This window comes from Pleurodeles waltl, chromosome 2_1 (assembly GCF_031143425.1).
Source record: "Pleurodeles waltl isolate 20211129_DDA chromosome 2_1, aPleWal1.hap1.20221129, whole genome shotgun sequence".
Lineage (NCBI taxonomy): Eukaryota > Metazoa > Chordata > Amphibia > Caudata > Salamandridae > Pleurodeles > Pleurodeles waltl.
In genome coordinates, this window is record NC_090438.1 from 269,831,541 (window position 1) to 269,849,861 (window position 18,321).

General features: G+C 43.2%; 1 long non-coding RNA gene across 5 annotated transcripts in view; it reads left to right on the forward strand.

Moving 5' to 3' along the window:
- The window catches only part of LOC138263152 (uncharacterized), a 241,335-nt gene extending 223,287 nt beyond the window's left edge, over nucleotides 1–18,048 (forward strand). For 3 of the 5 annotated variants that reach the window (XR_011199279.1, XR_011199276.1, XR_011199280.1), the window contains 3 exons: nucleotides 1,783–1,888; nucleotides 2,847–2,926; nucleotides 17,944–18,048. This is a non-coding gene — a long non-coding RNA (uncharacterized lncRNA). Of the gene's footprint in view, nucleotides 1–1,782; nucleotides 1,889–2,846; nucleotides 2,927–12,471; nucleotides 13,114–13,216; nucleotides 13,408–17,943 lie in introns of all 5 variants that reach the window. The other 2 variants (XR_011199278.1, XR_011199277.1) reach the window with 2 other exon arrangements.
- The last annotated feature ends 273 nt before the right edge of the window (nucleotides 18,049–18,321 follow it).

Below are 18,321 nucleotides of genomic sequence, written 5' to 3' on the forward strand. Positions count from 1 at the left end.
TAGTGGTAAGGGGTCCTAAGGGTAATTTTATGGTTATGGTTCAGCAGTCGATATTGGTAAAGGGTGGTAAGGATAATTGTAGGGTTTGGGATGGGTAGTGGTAAAGTGTAGCAATGGTAATTGCAGGATTTAGAGGTTGGTAGTGGCAAAGGGTGGTAATTGTAATTTTAGGGAGTAGGGGTGGGTAGTGGTGAAGGCTTTGAATGGGTAATATTAGAGTTTAGGGGTGGGTAGTGGTGAAGGGTGGTAATGGCTGATTTGACAGTTGTCCTGCATGTTTGGGAAAGGTTACATCCATTAGCACTTCATTGGTGATAGAAAATTGGGCCTACGTTTAACTTGTTGAATACCTTACAATCCAAAAAGCATATAGCACACTGTCTCATTCATTGGAGGATGTCATTAGTGATGTCATCATTGATGTCACTTGAGATATCATAAGTGATGTCACCTTTGATGCCATTTAACATGTCATGAATGATATGTTATGTGAGGTCATAGCTGTTCATGACAGTGACACAATTTATTTTAAACTAACAGAATTATATCTGCCAAATTCACTGTTTTTTTTTGGTGTTTAAATGTTAGGTCTCGTGCATAGAGTTTACTGTAGAAACAGGCAGAAGAAAGTATTGGAGAGGGGGGCTTCTAATTTGGCTTACAATGTAGGAGAAATATTTCTGAAATACACTGGAACTGGATTTTATCTCTTCTATATTTTGTTGATTTGTCTGTTTTCTATATTTTCCTGCTTGAGTAAATTAAAACGTTTTGACAAAGAATATAACATTTTCTGTCTGGCACAATCAAATACCTCTTGTTGGATCAGCTCTCTTAAAAGTTGGTTGTTTCTTTGTAGCCCTTTCCATTCATTGCTTAAAAGCAATGCACTTCACATCTAGGATCAATCCAGAAAAAATATATATTTTTCATGTCATGTACTTGCTATTAGAAGTAGTCCCATTTCAAAATATGAGGTGCATTGTTTCCAGGAACAATATCAGCTGGCAAAGATTATTTTGTGAATGGTAGGAACCTGAAGTTGATTATTGCAAGCAAGCTGTGACTTATATTTCTGGTGCATACTTTTATTTTATTTTCTAGGTATAATCTTAGGAACAATGCCACTGAGAGTGCTCAGGAGTGTGATTTACAATCTCTCATCTGATGGATCTTGTTCAGTTGATTCGAAGGAATTAACAATAATAAGCTATTTAGATTTCTGTGTAGCCCATTTACCAAACAATGTAGACCAAGAATTTATAATTGATGTTAAGTAGTTTATTTCCAATCAATCATCAATCCAATATATGTGCATGTCATGAAAATGTTAAAAAGATACAGGATTATAGTTGGGAAGTATTGCATTTGGTTCAGCCTTATCAAATTAATATACAAGGCAATTACAACCAAAGCAATACAGAAACTGAGAATTAGAAATATGTGTTCCATAACAAAACCCCTGCTCTGTCTCCATAACATGAAATTATTCTAAAAATCATCTAGTCAGAGTTCTAAATCAGGAATGAGATGGTTGAAATTACGTCATAGGGAAACATGGAAATGTGAGAAGGTGTCAGCATAGTGAAGACTTCACTTAAAAACTTCCAGAAAAAGTAATATGTTTCTAGCATAATGCTTCACACTTGGAAGAATAAAGGAAGCAGAGAGGTCTGTAGCCCTCAAAGTCTAATGGAATCTGCCTCTACATCTAACAGTGTAAGCATTAATTTAATCAGACAAAGTTTTCAACATCAATGGTATCTCTTTCCTCCCCTGTAGGAACCATTCCACTCCTGGTCCGTCGTGTGCATTTGGAACATCATCTGAATTTCCCATCCCACAGAACATGGACAGTGACTGAAACCTGGAACATCCCCTGTTCTTGGTACACGATGAATAAGTGACCTCAGCTGCTCATTAGAGCTTCACGTCTTTTGCCAAGATTTCTCTTCTCAAGCCTTACTATCAGCATTTAAATACATAGAACAATGTTCCTTTTCTTTAACTAACAAAGCCTTGCAACTCATCTGCAAAAGAAAGAACGCTCTATCCAAGCAAAATACATTTTAGAATTAAGGCCTTTATTCAGGCTAACTTTACCCCACCTTTGAATGTGCATTTCAAATACATGATTACACACACACACGTGTTCTTGTCAAAATAAATGGTGAACATAAATGAAGAATACGTTTTCTTCTACAAATACATGTTAATGTGTAAATATAAACATAAATAATGAACACATGTAACAAATTTAAGTGAACATTAGTGTGCACTTTTATAAAGCTTCAGTCTTTCAGTGGTTACATTTCATTAACACATTTAAATATCCACACATGTTATTCATATTATGGCACACAGTAAATATAATGTCAAATATAAATGTGTATTTTAGACAATGATGACTTGTAAAGTATGGTGTCTCAATTGCGCTGCTCCAACATCGAATATAAAAATAACAAGTATGTAATTTGTGCACGTAAAGGCTTGTTTATTTTTTATTACTATGTATAAACAAGATATTTTGTATATATTGTTGGTAGCATTTACAATATCACAGAGCCTTTAACATTTGTGACAAAGTGCATTCTCTTCAGAAAATGTGGTTCCAACAGAACAAAATATAAACTAGTGAGCAAAACACAACATGGCGTTTCTCCACCCCCTTATACATTAAGCCATTACTGTCAAGCCACCCTCTAAACACAGCACTTTGTTTCACATTCTCCTCATACAAGAAACATTATTTACACACAATGTTGCAGAGCAGAGCGTATTGGAGTGAGAGGTACCCTACATCAGTAGTCTAAAACAGTAAACCCTTTCTACTGTTTTCATTCCAGCTACTACTTCCTACAAGTCAACTGAGCCTCAAGCCATGGAACTCTATTCAGGAAGCTTGTGCCTGCTGGATTAAATGAAGGTAACAGGGGTAGACTCAAAAACAGTCTGGTCAGAAGTGAGTTAGCCTGCATTCTGTCAATGCTTATCTCCCCCACCTACCTTGATGTTCTGCAGGGCTGCTACCATTGGTATAGGTTCTCCATATATAGATGCCTATGCTGACAGTGTGCAGGGTTTCATTTGTAAAATAATTAGTGCCATAGCCCAAACCTTTGCTCAAAAGCTGTTGCAACTGCAGCAGAAGGCCATTGTGCTGAATACTATGACTGCAGAGTCTTGATTCTGCCTCAGGCTTCTTTTTTTCCATCACCAAACACTCCCCGCCCCTCTAACCCATTCTTGCACATTCTTTCTCCCTTTCATGTTTTTCTCTATCTTATTCTGGATTTAAGTCTGATGAAGAAAAATTAGTGTTGGTGGGCCACACCTGCAACCACTGGCTCATGTTAAGCAATGACAACGTATATTAACAATTGTGTACTATAGGTTCATTCTTTTACAAGAGATGTTCCAAACTGACAAGTCCTTCAACTGGAAAGCTCAATCTGCTGGAATGATGAAACGATAACCTGCATGAATAATCTTAAAACAATTGATGGACTGGTCACCCCACAGTATTATAATATTGCCATATTTGCATGAATTATCTTGGAACAACTTCTGGCTTTGCCATTTTAAGAATCCTACATAAAATCTTCACCTGGCTTCTTCAGGAATCCTGCAAAACTGATATTGAGGCATGTATATTGCCCTGCTTAGATAAGGCAATGCCCTTTATGCTGCCATTTCCAAACTGCTGATAGACCATCTACAGGTCATGCAAAATTACGCTGTCCATCCTATCTTCAATCTGCTGCTGCAAGAAAATGGGTGTACTATATGATAGGGTAGGGTCCTTATTGTGCAGTACACTCATGTTTATCAGTCATAATTGTTTACTTAACCGTCATCTCAAACCTTTGCCAGCTATGTCACAGAGCAGCAAGAAGGAACGATGTGTAAAGCGTTTTAAGCACCAAACAATGGATTAAGAAAATCAACAAACAAGAAAGATGCACAAGGGAACAATTTATAAAATTATAGCATATTTTTATGAATTTTTAGAATCATTGATGACCAAAATCCACAACAGGGTTCCAGAGATATGAATTTTTAAAGCATTAAAAAACGTTTACATCAATTGTAAACAAGCACTGGCAAGCCTAAACTTTGAAAACTGTTAAAAGGTTTGTAACACTGATTTTGGCGAGTCTGACTGGGTTTGGGTGACCAAATCCAACAGGACAGAAGTCTAGCATTCTTAAAGGAAATCTTTGGACAGTTACCTGGCCACCAGAGAGTTTTTAGAGTGATTTCCAAACTTTACAGGACAACCACAATTGACTTCTATGGAGTGGTACTGACACTGAGGGATACTTAAAAATGATGATCGAATGCTCCAGATACTGTGGTGCATGGGGGTGAAGTCAAGTGGAGTCCTCAGTCAACAAGTGAGTGGGGGTGACTCAAGCCATGGATTTTGGGTTCCCACAAAGTCCTCTATGCAGGGGTCAAATTATGCTGATGCTGACCTTTCATTCGTACAACACAATGGTCATGGTGAAAATCCTGGGTGGGGGCTAGTCTCCTTTGGGGTGGATAAATCCGGTCACAACCAACACCCACGAGTCAAGCGGACTCAGGTGTAACTTCAAATTGTCTGTCGAAGTGCCTGGCGTCCGATACCAGTAAAACAGCTGCACTGCCTTCCGGAGATGTGGTTGGGGCTCAGTAGGAAAGTCCTCCTTTTTCCTGGTCACCCCAAAATCTTTTGGACAAGATACTAGCGGTTACTGACTCTTGGCTGGGCCTTGGATACTGCTAACCAGTCCCAGTGCCAGTGCTCTGTGTAAAATGGATTTGCAAATTTTGCAAATTATAATTGGTTAGGCTAACCTACCTACAAGTCCCTAGTATATGGTAGGACATGTAGGTTTAGGGACCCCAGCATAGATAGCACCCCCATAGGTGTACTACTGAGGTGCCCAGTGCCATTTTAAAGGCAGGTTTGCCTTGCTGGCTGCGTTTAAATTAAAGTTACATTCAAATTCGACTTTTTAATTAAAAGTACTTCCAAAGTATTAAACTACCGTATCTTTACATATAGGTCACCCCTAAGGTGTGCCCTAGGTGGCCCCAGGGTTGGGTGCAGTGTAACTATAAGCAGGGACCTTATAAAATAATTTTTCTAATCCCTAGTTAGGGAAAAATAGTCAAATTAATTTCCCCTCATTGTAGTGAATGGGCTCAATAGGCTAAAATGGGGAGACTTTATTTTTAATTAATAAAGCCCGAAAAGGAGCTAAATATTTGAAGTTAGCTGCCAAACTGTTTGTTATAATAAATCCAACAACTTGCCATTGTTGAATTTGATCTAACTAGTTCAGGGAAAGAGTTTTAGAACTCTACCTGAAAGTTGCAAACTTCAGCCCTGTGGTGCCTTTCTCTGATTGGCCATCCTCTGGCAGCCTGCCCAGGGTGTCTTGATGAGGTGTGAAGTGGTCTGGGCTGAGGAAAAAGGAGAAGCCTTGGTGAGGAGATTTGCCTCAGCAGATGGTGAAACATTATGGCGGGAAAGCAGCCAAACTGGACTTCAAAGAAGGGAACAACATTTGGAGAAGCTCAGGACCTCCAACATTTCCTGCAAATCCAGAGAACCTGGTGCCCCCTTGATTAGTTTAGGAGATGGCGGGAAAGGGGTGTGTTAAGGAATCTAAGCCACATCAGTGGGTGGACTCAACCAGTCCTAACCTCCAGGAAGTGGTCATCCACGTGGTCATCCGAAAGGGTGGTGGCCTGCCTGTGATTGGACAGTTGGCCCCCCTTGCTTTCCACTCCAGGTGCAAGGATAAATATGGCAGAGCTGCACCCACACCTCAGACACTTACAGGGAACAATGATAATAAGAAGAAGGACTGCCCTGCTGGACCCCTGACCTGCAGCTGGACACTATACACTGAAGGACTGCACCAGCTGCAAACTTGGGCTTCACCACAAAATGACTTTGCCTGTCATCAACTGGATCAAGAAGGGACTCCCTGTTTGTTACAAGTAGAAAATAGCCTCCCCTGCATAAAAGCCTGAAAAAACTGACCAGTTGACCACTGTCCAGTGGTCATTTTTGAGTTTGAGCCTGGTGCATTCTGGGAGTTGGAGTCCAAACCCTCAAGGAGCCCTGCGGTGAGTTGTGGAATACTAAAGGACATTGAAAGACCTTTTGGAAGAAGTCCCAGAAGTTCGGAGAAGATTGGAGAACTTTTAGTAAAAAGCTCCATAATTGGACCGACTTGACGTTGTGAGTCAAGTGAGCCAACGTCGACTGCGACCCGGCCTGACTTGCAGGTTCATCCTGCTGAAAAGCTCCAGAGCCCCAGACTTCCAGGATTTCACCGGGGGGCTCCTGGAAGGGCAAATCAACAACATCGACTTGAAATCAGCTTGCTGTGGATGGTTGTCCGACAAAAGTGACAAAGTCTGAATGTAAAAAGCTGACTGGGACTTCCCTCACAGCATATCTGAGGAGTGCTCCACGGACGTCAGATCCAATTTCAAGTTCGGCCCGGGCAAAGATTCCATCCTCAAAAATTAACGATGTCCAAAGGTAGAATTCTTCACCAAGGTCTCCTGCGACACGTATCCGAGGAGGGCTCCAGAGAGGTCAGATCCAATTTGTGATTTATTCCCAGTGAGGAAAATCTTCAAGAGAAAGACTAAGGGGGGGTCATTACTAGTTTGGCAGACTCAGGACCGCCATGTCGGCGGTGGTAGTCGTACCGCCAATAGGCTGGTGGAGAAGACCACCAAATTATGACCATGGCGGTATTCACAACAGAATACAGCCAAACCACTGCTGGCACTACTACTGCAGTCAGACCGCCACTGTTGATGATAGCCACCTGCAGGCCGGCGGAAACCATTTTGCCATCGGACATATTATAAGGCTGCACATCACCAATGTTTCCACCGCGGTCACACCTCCACTGAAACCTTAGAGGAAACCAACAGTTTAAATGGAGACACTCACCTTCAGGAAGCCCTACCCATCTGGAGCTGCCATGCAGCCAGAACTGCATATCTTCCCACTGCTCCTGTTCACCCAACGACTCCGGAACCAGCAATGATGACAACAACAGCAACTGTAAGTACACACACTTACCTGTCACTGTTACAAAATGTCAAAGTACCTACGCACACACAACGCACCAATCAGGAATGGGTGGCGAGGCTGACACACACATATAACCTCACACTGACATACACACTCACAGATAGCCACATACACACCAGCACATACTCAGTACATACACTACGCCATCACACACACACACACATGCTGAAAACACACACCTACCACTCAATACACAGCACCGGCACAGTCACACACAACAACACACAACACCACCAAACGGCACACCAATTCCACAACAAACCACCACCAAAGCACCGTTAAGGACCCACAAAACACATCATCACTAGACTAATCATAAATACAACACAACATAACATCACCAGAGAACTAACACAGATAATCACGCATCTAAACATCGAGGCACACGTCATACCCCGCAAACACATATCACAACAGATCTGACATACCAAACCCCAAGCCCAAACAACTGGTTGGCTGTGATATATATAAAAAATAATTACACAAAGAATAAGGCCATAGGTCAGTCCAACTATGCAAGTGCAATTTGCACATATGGCAATTGTAAGTGCCACAACTTGACTCCTGAGTGCTATGTAACCTACACAGGTAGGGGCATCAAGTGGGCAGGCAGACACCTCAGAGATGGGCTGGGGTGAAGTGAGGGTTTGGGCTTAGGATTGGAAGGGGGATCTTTGGGCTTGGCTTTGGGAGGGGGGCTTAGGTCAAGGCTTAGGAAAAGGTTTGGAACTTTTGGGAGTGGTAGACTGCTTGGTGGGGGAGGGGCATGGGTACTTGCAGGGGAGGCAGGGGAGGCAGGGGAGGTGGTGGAGGTAGAAGGGCTGGACTTGGAGAGTGCCAGAGAGCGTTTGGGGGGTCACACAGGGTGGGAGAGGAATAGGGAAAAGGTTCAAATCCAAGAGGAAACATTTCTTAGACACACGGGGACGGTCATTGCAAATGGGTTTGGGTGTGGAGAGAGAGGGAGTGGTTGTCTGAGATGTTTTGGTGGATGTCTTGAGTGCATGTGTGTGCAAGGTATGCTTGTGGGTGCTGGGTGTCTGTTGGGTGGGTTAGTGTGGGTGTTTATGTGTCTTGGGAGAAGGGGGGGAGGTGCTAGGGGATGCAATGGTGGATGGGTGACTGTCTTTTGGGGTGGTGACTGCAGGCATGGTGGATGTGCTTCATGTAGGCGTGTCTGTGGTGGCTGCAGATGTGGTGAGTGGGGTGGATGTCTTAGGGTCTTCTGTTGTGATGTCTGTGGGCAAGATAGCTGTAGTGGCTGTATCGATCTATGTTGGTATGGTGACTGCAGGTGTGTCAGGTGTTGTGTTTGTGATGCTTGGGATGGTGGGGGTGTCACAGCAGGTAGTGACTGTTAATGTGTCTGCAGGTGGATATTGCTTGGGTGCATGCTGGCAGTGGGTCTTGTGGTGCTTGTGTTTGTCAGTGCTATCCTTGGATGTTGAGGTGGATGCATGTTTTTCTGTTTGTGTGCTTTGGCAGGGTCGGGAAAGTGGGGTTTGGGATTGGGAAGAGGAAGCAGAAGGTGGAGGGGGATGGAAGACAAAGGGTAACTGGCTACCATACTCGTGGAGGCTAGAGCCTGAAAGAATCTCTGTAGGCCAGCCAGTGCACCGTGAATGCCATCCAGGAACACATTACTCTGCTGGACTTGAGTTGCCAGTCCCTGGATGGCATTCACAATGGTTGACTGACCTACAGAGATGGAGCTCAGGAGGTCAATAACCTCCTTACTGAGGGCAGCAGGGCTGACAGGGGCAGAGGTGCCTGCAGCAAAGGAGACACCCACCCTCTTGGGTGAGCGAGCAAGGACAACTGGCTGAGGAGCTACAGGGCGGGTGGTGGTTGTAAGCGGGGTGACAGACAAGGATGGTGCTGGGATGGTCCCAGATGGGTCTGCCACTGCCAGGGAGTGTCCACTGGAGTAGGATTCCGAAGATGAAAAACAGGATCCTGTCTCCCCTGTGACACTCCCCTCGCCCTCCGGACCACTGGGTCCCTCGTTGTTGGTGGTATCAGCACTCCCGGTCCTGTGGCCGGCAGCATCCCCACTCACCTCTGCCCCGTCTCCTTTGCCTGCCGATGCTGATGCACACAAACAGAGAGAGAGGTAGAGAAGGAGAAAGAGGGTCATCACATTCTTCACATGCTCACATTACAACACACACAACTGTAGACATACATCTCCTGGCTAGGGAATCCCATATAGAAAAACACAGATCCTATACAGTGTCAAAACATGTTACTTATATCTGCCCCTTATTGTCATCTCGCTCACCGACATAATTATCCATGTAAGGTAGCACAACTGGAGCATGCCATCAAATCACCTGTAAACCTATGTAGCATGCTCATCATGCCCTGGCTAAAGCTGATATTCCGTCCTAATCCAGGTCATAACTCTCCAGAATCTTAACACCTTTAGACAATACAGTTGACTGATAACACCATATCATATATGTTCAGAATAAAAACCTGACCGTTCCATGTCCATAAGTCATGCTCCTTGCAAGTAAAGACAACTATATTCACAAATGACACAGCACTTGCCATTGCAATCACATGCCTAGCTGATCCCTCTGTACATATATGTCACAATGGATACAATCTCTGATGGAGACTCAACATGTGGCAGTTCCATACAGGTGCCATCATATTTTTACATTACATGTCTGGAGAACAGCTATGTCACTACATGTACCAAATCTTAGAGGGATAGCTGCAGTCACTATTCACAAATACTCCATATCACATCAATTATGCATATACAGCGACAGTGGCCTACCTAGCACACATGAGACATCCACTGACTATCACAGAGAGCAGTGTTATAAAAACTAAAAAAATAACTGCCTACTAATTCCTAATAGGGGATATCACATTCCATCTAAAATGATGATACAGAGCCACGACATGACAACATGAGTACACCAACATCACTCACACAATTCCTGATGTGATTTCCAGTAGCAAAGTCCAGACTACACACATGTCCCACTGAAAAGAAATGTACACATGATGTACACATGGACCTATATGACTGCCATTGCACTGACAGCATATCCCACAACTACATCACCTGCATAATAGATAGTAGTACAGCTAAACCATGACATCTCGAAATGAGATGAGTGAAAAACTATTTCTGTCCAAACTGGCCACATCAGTTAGGCTAGGGGTAGCATTGATTCTCCCACTCAACAAGATCTGCCCCCAAGTAACCATTGTGGCTTGATGTGGGCAGCTAACACCATATGTTGCAGTATTAGTGGTAGGGCATTGGCACATATTGCATGGACATTGCACATTGTCAAAGGGGAGGACAGCCTAACCACTTACCTCCTCTAAAGCCATAGCATTGGGATAAAAGTGATTTGCCCATGAATGGCATGGAAATGGATGGTAAGGGCAAATAGGCAAAATCAGACATCCATAGTTGGATGCCCTTCCGTTACAACCTTCACATGCCCCATTGTGTGAATATGAAGGGACAATGGGTACCTCCACAAACCCATATGAACAGCCCAGTACTGGCCATACCTATTGACCAACTGAGATGCCAGCTTCACATGGAGTCAAAACATGTACCAGGACAAAAGGTAACTAGTCCCTGTAACAAATATGTCAGGCACTATGTAGCAAATACAGCATATACATATATTCAGAATAATGGTCCTGGAAATACTAGACAAGTATGATAATACAGCAGCTCACATACATATATATGCTGGGTAGAGTCACACATGTGGCACTGTGAATTGTGCATCTCCACACGCAGTCATAGGAACTCCTTGACACAGGTGATTTTAACGTACACATGCGCAACTCTAAGGCCAGATCTCCATGTTTTAGTCAGGCAACTTGAGTACTATGTATTGCCAGTAGTTGACATACATGTAGCACCAACTACAGTGTCATAGCTGCTAAAGTGTGACAGCAAACACCTAACTACCAGAGTGAAATACATGGAGTCTGTCAGTATTTACCCCCTTGTGGCTGCTATGCTGCCCTCAAACACCCATCCACCTCAGGGTAGGCCACTGCCAAAATGCAGGCCATTAGGGGGTCAGGGTCTGAAGGCACCCCCCCTCATTGGGAGGACATCCCCAGCTGGGCCTCAGCAGTCTTTCAGGCCCAGCGTCTCAGGTACTCCCACCGCTTTCTGCAATGGGTGCTCCTCTGGCTGTGAACCTCCAGGGTCTGCACTTGCTTGGGGATGGCACCCAAATCCCCTTCTTCTGATGGACATTGACCTGCATGGAAGACAGAGACAAAAGGAGAAAGTCATGTACGCATGGCCATACCAATAGGAGTGGTCATTACACATCAGTCTCAGCAGGTAGGCACATGTGCCCATCGTATCTGCACACACGCTTTCACATTATGCCATCTGTATGCCTCAACGCCCTCACAAGTTCACATGCCAGATGCAACATCACACATAACATCTATCCCACGGGGCTAGGATATTGGACTCACCTGCTCCTCCGGTGCCCCATATAGCTGTCCATTCAGGGGTAGGACCTCCTCCACTAGCCTCTCAAGTTCTTCCATGGTGAAGGCAGGGGCCTATTCACCTGCAGGACGTGGCATGATAGCTCCCAGAGGGAGTACTCAGCAGCTCACATTGTGGAGGTCTTGCTGGCAACAGTGTCAGGAGTCAAGTGAGCAATAGTGCAGAAGATGTTGGTCACAGCCGCCACGTTAATGACGGTCACAGCCGGCAGACATCGCCATTGGGCCAAGTCCACCAAAGGCAGCAATGTTTGCCAATGGCAAGTTACACGGCAGTTGTGACTGCCTACAGCCATGACGACTTCCGCCGGCAGACTTAGGTCACTTCCATCTGTCCAGTGCAGTAGGTCAGGTGCTTGCCATTGTGAGCACTTTTCATAGATGGCAATGTATACTAATCTGCGTCATTCATTTTCTCGACTAAAATGCTATATATCTGTAATGTACTGCCATCATGTTTGTGTAACGTATTATGCAAATGTGAAGTAAACATTGTGTTGAGTGAGGTAATATGGTGATAGCTTTTTATAGCTACTCAGAGGTTCATAGTCGACAGGAAGATATTGATCTATTCAAAGACATATGTGTGGTTACTGCAGGACAGCTAAGTCTTACACACATATCCTCTCACATTAGTATCATATGTCCAATCCCATTGTCATAGTTGTCAATGTGTACCATACCAAGGAGGGTGACATCGGTGCATATCTATGGGCTGTAGTGTCTATGCCAGATGTGCTAGGCATCTTCTACAGATGGTACATGTGAGGTAATAAACAAAGTGTACATGATGTGTGCATACTGCATAACACATTGTATTTTCTTTTCTCCCATCATAGTTATGCTGCCATGAGGAGAGTGAGACAACCACCAGTGAACCGTTCAATAGTAGACCTGGACACCAAGGAGGAAAGGCATGTCATCAAGAAATATCATCTTAATCGTCGTGCCATCCTGGATCTTTGTACTCAATTGGAGCAAGAACTGATGCCTTCCATTTGCAATCCCTATGGCATACCTCCCATCGTTCAGATCTTCTCAGTGATACACTTCCTGGGCACAGGCTTCTTTCAGAATACAGTGTCATTAATAGCAGGGATGTCTCAGCCCATGTTCAGTCTGGTTTTGAAGGATGTACTATGTGCATTGTTGAGACACCTGTATAGCTACATCAGGTTTCCCCACCAAGCAGATTTGGCCTATGTGAAGGCAGACTTTTATGAGATGGGACACATTCCACATGTGGTAGGAGCCATTGATGGCACCCATGTAGCCTTGGTCCCTCCCAGTGCCAATGAACTGATGTAAAGGAACAGAAAGAACTACCACTCAATCAATGTTCAGGTGATGTTCCTGGCAGACCAGCACATCTCACAAGTCACAGCCAAGTATCCATGATGTGTGCATGATTCCTACATCATGCGGAACAGCAATGTCCCACAACTAATGGACCGACTCTAAACAGAGGGCCTGGCTGGTCAGTAAGTTTCCATTGTTGTGTGCGTTTGTGAGTTATGTCTCCTGTCATCACAATATTGCCAGCACCACATATATTTTTGAATTGTTTAACAATTGTGTTCACAGGTGACTCAGGCTATCCAAACCGTCCTTAGCTGTTGATACCAGTGAGGTACCCAACCACGCCAGGGGAACTCTGTTACAATGAGGCACAAGGGAGGATGAGGTGTATAATTGAGCAAACATTTGGGCTACTGAAGGCAAGATTCAGGTGCCTGAACCTATCTGGGGGAGCCCTTTTCTACTCGCCCTACAAGGTATGCCAAATTGTTGTTATCTGCTGCATGCTCCACAATCTAGCCATTATATGTCAGACACCATTGATAGCAGATGAGGGGGAGGCAGCTGGACCAGTGGCTAGAAACGCTGATATGGCATGATATAGCAAATAATGAAGAGACTGAGGAAGAAGGAGAAGGTGACTCTAGGGTAGATCTCATCAATCAGTACTTCAGCTGACATACAGGTATGTGAAGTGGACCGCTTGTTGTGATGAATATGCACAACTTGAAGTAGATGACTGCCATTACACCTCCTTTCTAGCTTTATCAGTGGGGGTATAATGTGTTCCAATGCCTATGTTTGAATTGTGGATGCAGACTGATAGTTTTTAATGTGTACAGGACAGTATGTTCTGCTTTTTCATGTATTGTTACAGCAGAAGATAACATGCACTTCTGGTAAGGACTTCTCAGATCTGATGTATGTTTTGTTCACTCTCCCTTCCTCTTTTCCTTCCACTCACTGATTTAGCTATGTCACTTTTGGCTCTGCAAACTAGGCTGACAGACATGAGAGGTGTACCTGGCAGATACCTGATTGAATGAGTTGAGTTTCAGTGGGGTGGTACCTTGATAGTTTGTTCTCCACACAAGTGGGGTGATAAATGCTTAGTCCTTTTTATTTACCTGTGGTACTGAGGAGGATGTAAAATGCTTTATGATGTGTCAAGTGAAGTTTGTGGCACATGTGTGAAGGTTGGATCATGGCCTCTCGCTTCACAGTGGGTGGAGTACTTTGTGATAGCCATGGGACCTAGCTGTGTTTGTGTTCTAATGTTGTTGTCCAAGGTGCATGTAACTGTATACTGACATAAGTGACTGACAATCCTACAGGTATGGGGCCTATGTTAGTGAATGTTTTGGGTACTGGGTCCCTGTGTTGTGTTCACTGTGTGTTCCATGGGATATATGAATTTGTAGCTATGGTATGGGTATGTGAATAGCCTCTACCTGGTGAGATTGAGGACCTATCTGTGTGCCCCTGCTCTGTAGGTAGTTTACCATGAGCCTGACATCTATAGCCTGTCTATGTGCATTGTATGACACCATGGATAACATCCTAATGGTACTCTCTGTCATGCTCTATTTGCAGAGTCGAATACTGACTATACAATTGTGTTGACCTGGATTCCTACTTCTCTGACATCTGTCCTGTGACATTTCTGTTGTAATGTGTCTCCTGCTGAGGCAGCCTCCGTCTGATGACCATTGCACTAGCTGTTCGATACAGGGGGACATGACCAGACCACAGTTGGCAAGCATAACTAATGTACATGTATTATAAAGGACACATACACAGTAGCAGTGTTTATGTGTGATTTATTGTGCATATCAAAAGACTATCAGTAACAATTAAAGTACATAAATGATAATAAAAGTGATGAGTGAAGTCATGGTTGATGTATTCACCAGGGTAACTGTTACACCCGTTGGTTACACAAGTCCTGTGTCCTTGTATCATGGGAAAATGGAGTTTGGTTTCTGAACAATCAACAGGATGTATCTGTGGCACACAAGAGTGACTAATCAGGAGAGATTAACGTCCTGGCAGTGGGTTTGGTCTTGGCATCTGCTCCAGCTTGATTTCTGGGTGGACGTCCACGTTTGCAGGGGGGTTCTTTAGCTACAGAGGGAGGGGTGTCTGAGACATGAGATTCCCCTGTCAGGAGCTCCATTCCACTAGCTGCCGCAGATGTAGAAGGGGCAGATGTAACATTGCTAGTGGAAAGGGCATGATGGTGTGTGGAGAAGGTCATCAGAGTGGTATTGATGTCCATCAGCACCCCTGTAATGGTAGCCATGTGGGCATTTTGTGCATGCCACTGCTGCATGACTTCCCGGTGGTTCTCCCTCTGCAGCCTTTAACTTTCCCCCCAACATGGTGGTGATTTGGCCCATCCTGTCTTGGGAACTTTGGTATGCACCCAAGACTTGGGAGATGGTTTCCTGATCAGTTGTGTCCCTTTGAGGCCCAATCCCCTGGCCCACAGAATACTTCCCATGCACCCTACCCCCACGTGCCTGTGCCCCTGGCACAGTGTGCCCACTCCCAGTGGTTGCAGGTCCATAATTCCTAAGAGAAGTCAGGCGTGTCAATGCTGCGTGAACAAGATAACAAAATCACTCGTATTATGGTTTATGTAATGGCTACCATTACTTCAATAGCACATTTTTAAAACCATCCTGATTATCTTATAATTACACAAGAAGAACTGATAGATTTCTTCTGCAACCCTAAATACCAACACATATGCAAGTTCGCTACATTTTTTATCGAGTTTTTAAAATTGCACCTTTAGATGTAAATATAAAATAGCAACAGTTTGTGTGGTTTGTTGCAATCACAAACAAGCTCATTTATTAGTTAACCAGTTAATAGGAGAAGTCTCCTCTTATGCCATGTATCATCATACCGCCTCTGTTTCCTAAGGATGTCAATACTCGCTTTATATAATACCACCTAAAACTTAAAAATATAAAAATAGGAACATTCTGCTAGAGAGAGATACGGCTTTTTAGTTTTTCATTGTCATGTATAGGAATATGTTTGTTAGGGGTTTAGAAGCTACACTCAGACAGAATTTACGTTCAAAATGAATTGCTTTGTGCTCAGTTGGATGGTCAGATCATATAAAAAACGTGGCTTAGAAAATACAATGTTTCCCTCTTAAGTCTCCCATTTCCTTTTCAGGTCTGGCAGCAGACAGTATTAGCTGTCAGTCAGAGCTCATGTCACCAGCACCTAAAACATACACAGAAGGGTTTTTTTCAGCACCCTTCAGTGTTTGGTTTCTTTGTTACATTTGAGTCACTCCCCTTTAGTCATTGCTTAAAGAATGTCATTCATCTTTTTTCGGTCAGAGGAATATTTTAAACCTCATGTTAGTTATTGCATATTTGTTATGATACTCGTCCTACCTAAAAAGACGGTCAAGTGAAAAATCCATGCACTGCAATGGTGTTTCATTAGTGCCCCTATTTGTTTTCCACATTGATGTCGTAGTGATGGTGGTTTTGCACCTTAGAATGGCTTTGCATATAATGCTGAAATTGTTCTATAACATGGTACTACAATGTTGTTTGCTTTGCTCCAATTCTGGTTTAAACATTTAATCGAAATTATGTCTAAAGGTGATTTTACTCATAGATATGATTTCTGTTCCTAATGTTGCACCCATGGTGATTTTACACTTTAGCGCACTGAGGGGCAGATTTATGAACAGTGGTGCTGCACCAAGTGCAGCGCCACATTTCTTGCACCCCTTAGCACCCTCGAATGCCACCATGTGTGCGCCTATTTAAAATATGGCGTACCTTGCCAGTGGTCAGGGGTACTAGCGTCGTAATGTTTTACTCTAGTCCAGCGCTTGTCAGGATTAGCATAAAAAACGTTGACACTAATCCTGCAAAACACCCAGAGGCCCATTGAAAACAATAGGAGCCTCCATTTAATGCCTGCTTTTAGCAGGCATTAAAAATGCAGATAAAAATGACTCAAAGAAATCTCTTAGATTTCTTGCACCATTTTTTTGCCCCCCTTAGCACCAGAATGCCCCCCTTGCATACATTATGCCTGGTGCAGGCATAAGTGGTGCAAGAGGTTACACAGTGGCACAATGCAACTTTGTGACAAGAACTCATTTTCACCTAGTATGTTTGTGCACCTAAATTAACTTCTTGCTCCAGTATGTCTTTATGTACTTAAATGTTTGTCCAATCTCATGTTAATGTTGCTTCAAGGGTGTTGAAGCAATAGTGATTTTTCACCTTAATGTGAATGTGCATTATTATTTAATATTGCTTCTAAATGTGTAGCCATAATGCTGATTACATTGCACCAAGGGTTATTTTGAACCCCTAATCATGATTCTACATTCAAAATATGATCTGTGTTTCAAGGAGGCTTCCACACACATGCTGATGTTGCACATAGGGTGAGTGTGCCATAGAATGTACTGCCAGCCAAATGTGATCTCATACCTACTTCTCTATAGCTCTTCCACCTAATGTGACATAGTACCACATTTCTTCTCTTTGCATTGAGTGACTGTGGACCTAAAAGTGATAGCACACTCCTGCGAATTTGGAACAGTTGGTACATTTACACCTAACCTAAATGTGATGTGATTTTTGTCCATAATTGTGTTTTGTTTTCTTCTGCACCTATTACTGGATCTGCACCTACATTTGATATTCAAAAGTGATTTTGATTTAAAAGTGCTTCCGCTCCTGGCAATGTTTATGCACCCACAATCCGACTTGCACCTTAATGTATTTTTTCTCCTGCAAGCATTTTTATACATCTGTTGAGATTGCGCCAATGGTGATTTTCCACATACATGTTGTTTTGTATTATAATATGTTTGTGCTTCTAAATGTTTTTGATACTCATGCTGATGTTGCTAAGATGACTCTGCACCTCATTGTGTGGTGAACTAATTTTAAGTTTGTGCTACAAAACTCCTTTTCTATGTAATTCGACATGTTTTCTCTTTGTTTATATTTATATAGAGTTGCCCTTCAACTGCAACCTGAAGTTATTTTTACCTGCACTTAAAAGTGCCATTACATCACTGCTGATACTGCAAGAAGAGTATAAGAATGTGTCCCCTTTGCTTGAGTTGATTTACACTGTTGCTGCTGTTTTTTAACTGTGTAGACTGGGATATTGCTGTCTGGGCCGCAGTACATGTGCTCAAACTTTAAAACATGGTTATATTCACCAACTTATTTAACTTTCTTATAAGGCCATTTATATGGTGCAGAAAATACACATATGGTATTTACTAGTGAGACAAGGAATACATGACTTTACTCTTATCATTGTAGCCTGACTGCTGAAGTTTAAACCAGCAGCCTACTTGTCAAAATAACATTTTTGATGGTGGG